This window comes from Tinamus guttatus, unplaced genomic scaffold (genome assembly GCF_059628265.1).
Source record: "Tinamus guttatus ecotype Peru unplaced genomic scaffold, ASM5962826v1 Tinamus_guttatus_pri_ptg000384l, whole genome shotgun sequence".
Lineage (NCBI taxonomy): Eukaryota > Metazoa > Chordata > Aves > Tinamiformes > Tinamidae > Tinamus > Tinamus guttatus.
Window position 1 is genome coordinate 2,436,558 of NW_028288918.1, and position 10,723 is coordinate 2,447,280.

Here is a 10,723-nt window from a genome sequence, read left to right on the forward strand (position 1 = left end):
AGCTTAGAAAATGTTTTCAAGTCAGTCTTGAGTCAGTCTGTCCAGGACTAGCTGGCCTGTGAGTAAAAGCTTAAAGCCTTGAAGAAAGGGTTTAAACAAGCATCACTGAAACAGCAAAGTAAAATTTAGGCTGGACCTGTCTATCTTTGTGCCACAGTCAGGAAGGATTTCAGTCTGCTTCAGCATCACCTAAAAAGCACCACAGGTTTTCTAAAGTTCAGGGTTTATAATCTTTGCAGGGCATTTCGGTGCTAGAAATTTTGTACTACTTTCAGGTGCCTGCACATCCCAGCATACAGAGTGGAGGGACTTGGTTTGATTTAGCCTTTTTGGGCTATGTGAACGCAGTTATTCCTCTCTCCTCCCTCCCACCCCAAAAAGTGTCTGAGAAATAAACTTTTAGGTCCTGGGAGAACTAGCGAGTATCTGAGAAGGGAGAAGGTGGGGGTGGAGGAGGTGGTGGAAGGAGTTCAGTTTGTCAACACGACAGCCAGGAAGCAAGTTATTTTTAATGCTTGTGGTAGAGAGAGGGGCAGCCCACGTGCGCGTGAGACGGAGTTTAGCTAACTGCATGGTACAGCTTCTTCTCGTATTTGTCAATATGTTTCACTTGCAATCTTGGTCGGCAGGAAGAGTGTGAAAAAGCAATCATGGCACAAGCCTCCTGCACAAGCCAGCGTGGCAGAGCGAGTCTCCATGTGCCTCAGGCCTGGCTCTCTCCCTCCCGGGTCTCCTCCAGCGCTCTCTGACTTAAATGACATTTATATAAAGGACTTTGCAGGCCTTAGAGAAATCATGAGCAGAGGCACCTGGGAACTGACCCTTTTTCAAAAATTATTTTATTTAAAACATGGCACTGACAGAGCACAGCCTAAATTTTGAACTAGTTCTTAAACCACAGAAAACCTATTTTTCAGTTTAGTTTCACAACAATGAGGAGGTTAACTGTAAGAGGCAGTTGACCATGAGACTATACTTGACTGGATTGCCTTCAAAAGAAATGAATTTTGGGCACCCAAATATATTTTTGAAATCACTATTTCAGTACAGTCATGTTTAGTTTTTTTTTTCTTATGGATCATATGGAGAACTATCCTTCAGCATCTGTACACCCTGTTGAAGTGAGTGAACAAAACACTCTGATAACATATGCATGACAGGCTGTGTGTATACACACACACACATATATATACATACATACACTGATATATATACCTGTATTTATATTATTAATTACAGCTATATATTAATTCCAATTTCATACTTTTTTTTAAATGCAAGACCCTTTTTTACTTAAAGAGCAGTATTTACTAGTTATTTTCTTAAAGAGCAGTAAAAGAGGTAACCATGCAACATAGCATGCAGACCAAGTCCTAGGGAATATGCAAGTATTTGTTCCTTATTTCTGAAAAATGAGTAAGTAGATAGAAGACACATTTAAAATTAATGAAGAACCAGAAATCCATAGTAAAGTCCAGCTTTTTCAAGAAGAGCAAAAGAAAAAATGTTGCATTCCTGATTTACAGGTACTGGGCATGTAAATGCAATTAAGAAATTCCAATTTCTTAAGAACATGCTCTGCCCTTCTTACTCTGGGAGTCCTCCTGCTGGGATCCAGGACAGCTCTGACAGTTCAGCAATGAGAGTCCACCTCTGGAAACACTAAGCCAATATCAAAGTTCCACAGGTAGTCCACAGGTAGTGAAATTTTGGCACCTAATCATAGAATGTTTTGCTACTGACTACAGTGAAGCCACAGTGGAATTCTTTTCCTGCAGAATAGAAGCCAGGAGTCAGAATTAATAGCTATATAGGAGTGTATGTGTACTGAGTTTATAGTATCATAGACCTGTTCTTGAATGAGAAGATTACAGGATGAACTGAGAACAGAAGTATTGGAACAAAAATCAGAGATTATTTTATGTATTTTCTGATGCTTCTGAGAAGGTAGGAAATTAAGATCAGATTAAGTTGTACGTAACTTGTTGGCGAGATTTATCAGAGTTTTGCCAAACATGAGATTGAGAAAATGCATTTAACTACTTCTGCTCTTACCAAAACAAAACAAAACAGAACAATCCACAAACAAATTTGCAAAGCTGTGTTTTGAAAGGAAAAAGGAAAGTGCCAAACAATCAGGTAAGATTTCTATGGGATTTTGCCCATGTTTTGGACCATTCTCAACATACATGTCCACATCATCTTAGATCCTATTAGTCTAGTATGTCATAACAGCTTTACCTAACTATTTAAATTTACTGCAAACGATCTTATAGTACTTATTTTCCATGAGTTTAATTTTAAAAGATGCACAATTAACTAGGGAAAGTGTGAAAATGACAAGCAAACTAATTGAGACAAATATCTCAAAACCATGATCTTCTCCCTAGGAGACAAAATACCATAGTAAGATTGGCAGTAGGGGAAAATTTACAAAATTCATAGAGCTCAATTGATTTTACCCATTTTTACCAGCACTACACCATTTCAAGCTGTTCAAGCTGGATTAAAAATTCCATACAGAACAGTTTCTGCATCAGTGATACATATATGAAGTTGCGCACTAGCATTGATCAGGCTATGCTGCAAGTATTGTGCAACTTGTCTTTAAAAGGCACAGCTCCTGAAGCTGGAACATGTTTTTTTTCTGGTTAACAGATTACTTCTAGCACTAACGCACCAACTTATTTTTTTCTAGATAAAACGTGAGCTTGACTTCTTAATGGAAAATGTATGACTAGAGGGCCTCAAATGCATATTTTCTGTTTGTATACTGTGAAGGCCAGAGGTGTCATTTAAATGGAAAAGGAGTTCTGCGTTTTTTTGTTCTCAGCCTAGTAACCCATGGCATTATGTGGCTGCCCTGCCCAGTTCTCTCTCCCATCTGCCAAGCACCAGGCGGTAACAGCTGAGCCCATTAGACAGTTCTTTCTGCTAAAATGACCAGCTATGTAACAGTTAATCCTGGCATTTTAAAAAGAACCTACAATTCAAAGATACTTTCTACAGCTGTGAGGGAGTTCATTATGCCAACGGGCTGTACCTGCAATGTACAGTGGAAGTGAATTTAGAAGGGATTTGGATAAAAGGAGACTGGATGGAAGAATGAATGGTGTTTGGAGCATGAAAATTTTCTTGATGTAAATATGAACATAGGAAAAGAGATTATGGATGAGAATGAATTTCACCAGGGAGATGGTCTCCCTGCACACAGGCACTGAGGGCTAATCCAAGCACTGAGGCTTGGATTTAGCCAGAGAGCAGCAGTGTGAGGAAATTTCAGGCAGGCAGATCTGTACAGCTAAGCAAGGCAGAAGGCAAAATAAATTAAGACAGTATTAGACACCTAAGCACATCTCTAAAGAGAGCACATCTCTCTCTGCCCCCCCTTTTTTTTTTCATTTTATAGGTCCTAGAAGACAATCTCTGTGTTCCAGATAATCCATCAAAGCAGATCGGAGCCCTGTTGTGCTGCCATCCTCAAAAAGTGTTTGCCTGGGTATTAGTTGATTCTTAATATCATAAAATACGGGCACCCAGTAAGGGGCTGCAGGACATAGTCTGACAACCATAACTCAGACCTCAATATAACCACATGTATATAACAGCTATTGGGCAAGGCATACGGTGCCTGGGTGTCACATGACGCAGTCTACCCAGAAATGTTCAAAACATGCAGGTAGAGTCCTTAGAAGGCAAGGAGCACATGAAACCACATCAAGGCCCCTGTGAGCTAATAGGTTCACAAGCAGCGTGTTTGAAGAGCAGTGGCAGTGGAAAGGGAGAGAGAGAAAAACTGTAACTGAATGAGAATAATTTTACTGCAGAAGTGTTCTTTTTACCTGCTTGGGATAACTTCATAATAAACTATTTGTAATTTTGAACTGTGTTTAGCAAAGTTTCATTTGAAACAAGAAAGTAAGAGCTTGCATAATACCCTGTGTTTGCTAGCTAAGCAGAACTAGCTGGCAAGAGGAAAACGTGGCCGGCCAGTAGTGTTATCAACTTGTGTTCTTTTGGAAAAGCTTAGCATGGATGAGGTGAGATGGAGGATGTGAAAAAGCATCTCACACTGGGTTGCTGAAAGAGTGTGGGTGCTTTTTTCTGCTTGTAGTTGCTTTTTAATTGTATTAATAAAATGGTTGCAAGCATGACTTGCATTGGGTGATTTCCTTTCTTAGTGAAAAGGAGGAAGGCGAACTCCCATCGTGGCCATGGTGGGGCTGGCAGTGACATGTGTTTGTGTTCCCATCCTAATGAGCATTGACTTCCCAGAGCTGAGATGGACCCATGGCAGCACTGGTGAGCCAGCAGTCTTGGGTGTCTGGGCTTTACCTGCTTCCCCTTGAGGCTGCATGGATGGGAAAGTGGCAAAGTGAGGAGGGATTGGGCTGAGAAGGAGTCTCATGAACTGGAGATGTGAAATGCAGTCCTGAAGAGCCATCCTTCTCACTTCAGTGAAAATTCTTTGGTATAATTTGGTTACTCAGTTTGTTCTCTATCCCAGACCAGATCTGGCAAAGGGCATGAATAGCATCTGCCTATTTCTGAGAGGGCCAAGACAGATTTTCCTTTTGTGAAGGAATGCTAATTTTCCTCTGCAACCCTAAAAGCGTGCTCATGGACAGGGAGGTCTCTAGGGGTGAGGCTACCTCACAACCACCCATACCCACGGAAGAGCTGCAGAGCACTGGATGCCATTGCAGAGCGTGGTTGAGGCTGGTTGGCGTATCACCCACCCTATGCTAGGCTTTGCTTTCCCAGAGTAGGAAGCTCAGATGGTTACGGTTGACCTGCAGCTCCTCAGACATAACCTCCCTGTTTTGGATCAGCTATGAGTATACTTTAGGTGTACTAATGTTGCTTAAGATACCTTGTGACATATCACCCACAGTTTGTATGGAGAGAAAGTGGACAATTATGAGAACAGGCTCTCACGACACATTTTTTTTCATTGTTCCCTGTGCAATCCAGAGCCATTGGAGAGCAGCTGTGCTGTTTGTTTGATACTAATTGTTATTATATTCAGTGCAATCTATTTCAGAATGCCCCCTATTTCTCCGTTTCTGCTGTGATGCCATTATTTGTATTAAGGCAAAGTCAGAATGTTGTAAAAAATATTATGAAGTAAATTATTATAGGATGCATTATTAATTTAAAAAATAATTAAAATCTAATTATTCAAAAATATTAAACGTGAATATTTTTGCAGCTTGCTGGGGGTAGCAAGCTAGTAAATGCTTGAGTTTGTGGTATCAACAGTAAAACTGAGGATGTCTTTAATAGAAACTAAGCAACACTTTGATTCAGATACAATCTTATGGTGAAGATCTGTAGCAGTTCTAGCAATTTGTTGACACTGTGCCTACTTACTGTGGTAGATGAAACACTTCCTTTTCATAAATGTAGAAAAAGCATAGAGATAAATTCTGTTTGTTTGCTATGATGTTAAATAACAAATATTGACATTTCAATTATCATCATTAGACTTCAGTCTGAGCACTCTACTGAGATGGATGGGATTAGTTTACAGTCACTCAGAGAGCTCTTGTGTCAGGCTGACTGAAGACTTGGGCATAATTCCTGAAACTGGTTTACTGTGCAGTTAGCATTGGGAAGGTTTCTTCTGCATCCAAAAAAGACAGACTCTAAAATAGGATGCAAATAATGGTTTTGATCATGATGCAGCCTCACTGTCTCGTAGTGTGAGCTGCTTCCAAAAACAGTGTATGCTGAGAGCTGTGACATCCTGTTGTACTTGCTGCCCTTCTTCCAGCTAGACCCACATCCTGCTGATCCCAACCTCTCCCTGTACTCACTAGAAACCTACTCCTCAGCGCTTGGCCTGTATCCTTGTTCTCAGAGTCACTTTTCCTTTGCATACAGAGACTGCTGCTTCACACAGGGGGAAGTGGCCATCTGTCAAATTGTGAGTGTGGTTGATTTAATTTCACATGAACCTTTGCAGCCTGAGCAGCATGCAGATGGGCACCATGCCCGTCCCAAATCAAGATGCAAGATGAAGCCAGCCCTGGTCCTGGTCTTTTGCCTTCAGCAGCCCTGCCTCATTTCTCCATCCTTAATCTACACCCCAGCATTTGTTCGTATGTGCAGCTTCAGCACCACATCTGTGCCAAAACACAGCTGGTGCTTTTGCAACAGCAGGCCTTCTGTTTACCCCAGTGCTGCAGGATGGCCTGTGGGTTACAATACACCCAAAGCCACTGCCTCTCCTCTGCCACGTGACATGGCTTGTCCCCTGTCATGTCTCCTAACAAAGCAGTGGTGCAGTGAAAAGGAGGACACTGAGGCTGGGGGAAGAACGGACAACTGAAAAAGGTAAAGGTGGCCCATCCAAAATAAAGCCGGCAGCTTTGTAACAGTCAACATCACTGATATATATGTCCCGGACAGATTATTCAACATATTGCAAGGATTTCATCAAAAAACAGCTTTAATAATGGATACTGTAGAACAGTTTTGTTCTGTATAATGGGAATTTGGAGTCAGAAACACAGATGCAGAATTGCGGACTTTTTTCTTATAAAGTAGTTCATGTTTGTGAATTACAGCTGAAGCTACTCTGGGCTGACAAGCAGTCCAAGGGTTTTTCCCAGCTATAGAAAGCCCATCTTCACATGGGCACTGGATGAAGGAACAACGCAGGAAAACCTCCCAAGGCCTTCAGGCCAGCTAATGCAGGAGCACTCAGAATAGTTGTAATCCATGGTCATTCCTGATTGCTGACACTTTTCTTCCTCTCTATGTTTTTTTCTCTTTATTTGTTTGCTTGTACTCCTGGTTCCCCTCATGGGCTGTGGGATGAGTATGGACTGATACACTTGGTATGTTCTAACTGTGCAGGAATAAGCCAGTTTGGAGATTATTCCAACACATTATTCTTGCAGAGAGAATGTCTTACACACCTGCTGTGACTCACCTGTTATGTCAGGTGAGTAATCCACATTTTGCAGTGTTGGGTGAAGAGATATCCAGTGACTCTGCAGGAGTCTTTTGGGTTCTAGACCTTGGCTCCACATCAAGGTCAAGTGTACCAGAGCAGTGTGGCTATCTCCATGCCGTGCTTCCCAATGCCTGCATAATCTCAGGGCATGGATTGTCCCAGCCCTGATCCTAAATAATGGGGAATTGATTGGAGGGCACTGTTATACTACGAGCTTTGTACTGGCCTAATTGCTGCTGTAGAAGATCACATTCAAAATAACAATAGCCTTTTCTTTTCTCTTTACCTTACAAGTATTTTTCTCATTTCACAGTCTGGAAAAACTGATGCAGAGATAATTTAGGTGACTTATACAAAGTCATTCATCAGCAAAGTATCAGTCAAAATACAGACTAAGTTGTCTGAATCCTTTATAAGCAGTTTTTGTCTCATATTTTAGCCTGACTTAGCATCATCTCACATTCCAAGGACTTCCAAGTATATACTGTCTTGAACAATGTATGACAGGGGCAATGTGACATTTTTTAGACCTCTGAAAACTTAACGCAGAAATCTAGTAGTACTTTGATGTGCTTTTATTTACATATCAAATCAAACCTCACATTAATATACAGTTACATTACAGTAAGTCAGATGTATCCAAAGTAACATAGAAAATAACCCAAGAAAAAAAAAATAACACTAACAGAGAAGTTAAAAGCATGAACTAAATGCTGAATAAATAAACACAAATTCAGAACTAAACTTCCCAATCTTTTTCTTAATTTATAGCCTGCAGAGAAAGATGAAACCATAGCTTTAGTTCATATCTGACTCTAAATCTAAGTATTTCTTTTTTTTTTTTTCAAATGCAACTCGAGTTAATCAGAACATGTCAGAAAAAAATCCTATCAACAGCATTTTTTTCTCTGTAAGGGAGGTTGTGATGGCAGAAATTTCACAAGAACAATTGGCATCATCAGATTTCCACCTTTGAGTTGGTTTGAGGCCAGAATGTTCATTGATTTTTTTTTTACTTACAAGCTTGAGCCTGTAAATAACCATAGTATCTTTTTTTCTGTAATACAACTATTATGATACTAATTAGATACAACAAAACTCATTCTGATTAATTTTTAATCTTTTTCTTTTGCATTAAATGTAGTCATTTCTGTATTTCACACATTCAATTATACTTGAACTTAGATCAGATCTCTTTAATGAAATATTAAATAAATGACAAAGTTGGAGGCATAAAGTTGGAGTATAGAGGATTTTTTGTGTTCTATTACGAGCAGTAAAAACAAAGCAGATAAGTAAATTGGCATTCAATTCCTCTACTTAAATACCTATAGAACACAAGGTAAATAAAAATATATTTGACAGGGAATATGTCCAGTGGGAACACTTCCTTGTGTTTTACCTTATAGTAGCTAAACATTAAGTCAAGCCTTTAACTTGAATTTAATGTATTAAAGCAATAACAATCAAGGCAGAAGGCATTTCCTGGGAATTAATGACTGACTGGGAGAGTTGATGGGCCAATGTGAAGCTGAGGACCATTAACCTCAGCTAGTCATTAATTCCCCTGAAAATTCCCTGTGCTGAAGTTGTTAGTGCTCTTTTATAGTCTTCTTATATATTAAAAAAATAAAGACATTTTGCCTCCTGTTCAAGCAGTTTTTTAAAAGATACCAGAGGAAGGAGACATTTGGGCAATAAAGTTGTTTCCCTTGGCTTATCTGACAAATTAAAAATGAATGGCAAAATTAAAAAAGAAACAAACTCAATCTATCTCAGTAGCAAAATGCGAATTCCCTAAATGAACACTTTGGGAGACACTTGAGTACTTGCTCCTAGTCACAATGCGGCTCCCCTCAGAGCCCCATCAAGTCCATGTCTTTGATGTCACCTGCTTTGGCACCCCTCGCCCAAGCACATGGCTCGTATCTCACTTTCGCACACTTCCCCGGCAGCAGAAGGTATCAAGATCCCTCCAAATTATTTTTCCACCTGGAACATAAAATGGTGATGCAAAATTGAGAGGGTTGACCACATAAATGTTTATTTCTCTGGACTCACCAGGAAATCCTGATGAGTAACTGCCCCGTTTCCAATACACGCTAGCTAGATAAAGAACCTGCATGTTGATAGATTCATGGAATCGGAGCCTAAGCTACCTCACTGACTTTAAAACCAGAAAGGAACTGTTATGATCCTCTCTTCTGACATGTCAGGTTGTGTGTCAGGTTATTTTATGCATTATTAATTATTATTGATAATATTCATTGCAGTAACATCTCAGGATCAGATGGGAATCACATCCTGTTCTGTCAAGAGCCCTAAATTGACTGCAAGACTTTTCTACCCTGCTTATAATTTTACTTTTCCTGCATTGGTTTAAACTTAATAAATAATCCACAGAAACTGTAAGAAACAAAAATGGTGATGGTATTCTTTGTCCAGTTCTCATTTTTGACTTGATGGTATTGATTCATCCTTTATGAAGATTAATGTCAGGAGAGAAAAAGAATGCAAAGATTTTACTTTTAAGACTTGCAGTTTCCAAGAGCAAGTGCAAGTTGTTGCTCCTCCAGCTTTTTTTCTTCTTTTTTTTTCTTATTGATTTTCTTAATTGATGAAGTGGCTACCAGCTACTGCCTTGTATCTTGGCCTACCTATTTTCAGGAATCATTCATTCATCTTATAACTGGCAATAAAATGTTCCAACTCCTGCTTGTTTAAGAATCAGTCATTGCTAATAACAAATGAGAACTCATCATGTGGAGATGCAGGAAAAGGATGTTGAACCATGTGTAAGGATTTAGTCTTTGTATTTTATGCACCTGTGAAGCAATTGGGGTGTATGGCTCCATGATTAAATAAATGTGGTGAGAAAATAATTTCAACCTTGTATTAGATCTACTAATAAAACTACTCACTTCACACATAAGGGATATCCTCTATATTACGTATTCAAAATATAATCCTTTAGCATAGAGAAATAAAGAAAAAAGCCTTAACTGGAAAGGACCACTCAAATCTGAAGCATGACTTCTATTTAGAAGCTTTGGTATGTGTTTTTCCATAGCTATGCTGATCTTCATCCTTGACCCAGCCCTCACAATCAAGCAAGACGATGGAATGCAACCCTCACACTATCCGATCAGAACCAAAACAGGAGATACCACCTCCTTCTTTGTCCACTAAGCAGGAAAGAAGAAGTATAAAGAGGATCCTAAACCAAAACTATTGATATGGCCATTCAGCAGATTCTGGGGAAGTTGGGACCCAAATCTGAATCTGAGCTTCGCGGTTGATGCTTCCCTCTTGAAAAAGCTAAATTAAAATCTACGAGGCTGAACAGACAGAGCGGAAAAGACAGTTTAGAAATAAATTGCTGTGTTACCTCAAGAAGTGGCAAATTATTCAGTATGAAACTATAAAAAGCTGTTTCAGTGCCTTTTTTGCATAACATCATGCATTTGACAAAAGTCTCCACTAACCAAAACAATTACCAGTGAGGACTTTTTTTTTTTTTTTTTTTTTTTCATGTGAGCTACTGTCCCAGCCATTAGACATCTATGAGATTGTCTTGGCTCAAGGTTTGCTATTTATGCTTATCATCTAGGAGCACCAGATTCTCATCGCTAGAAAGATGCCTACTGAATGGTGACAAAGGCTTGGTGCTCACACTTGGTGCTCACACACACTGCACTGGAGTTAATAAGTTTCATCCTCTGCAAGTTCAGGGCAGTATCACAAGGATAGCTGATGATT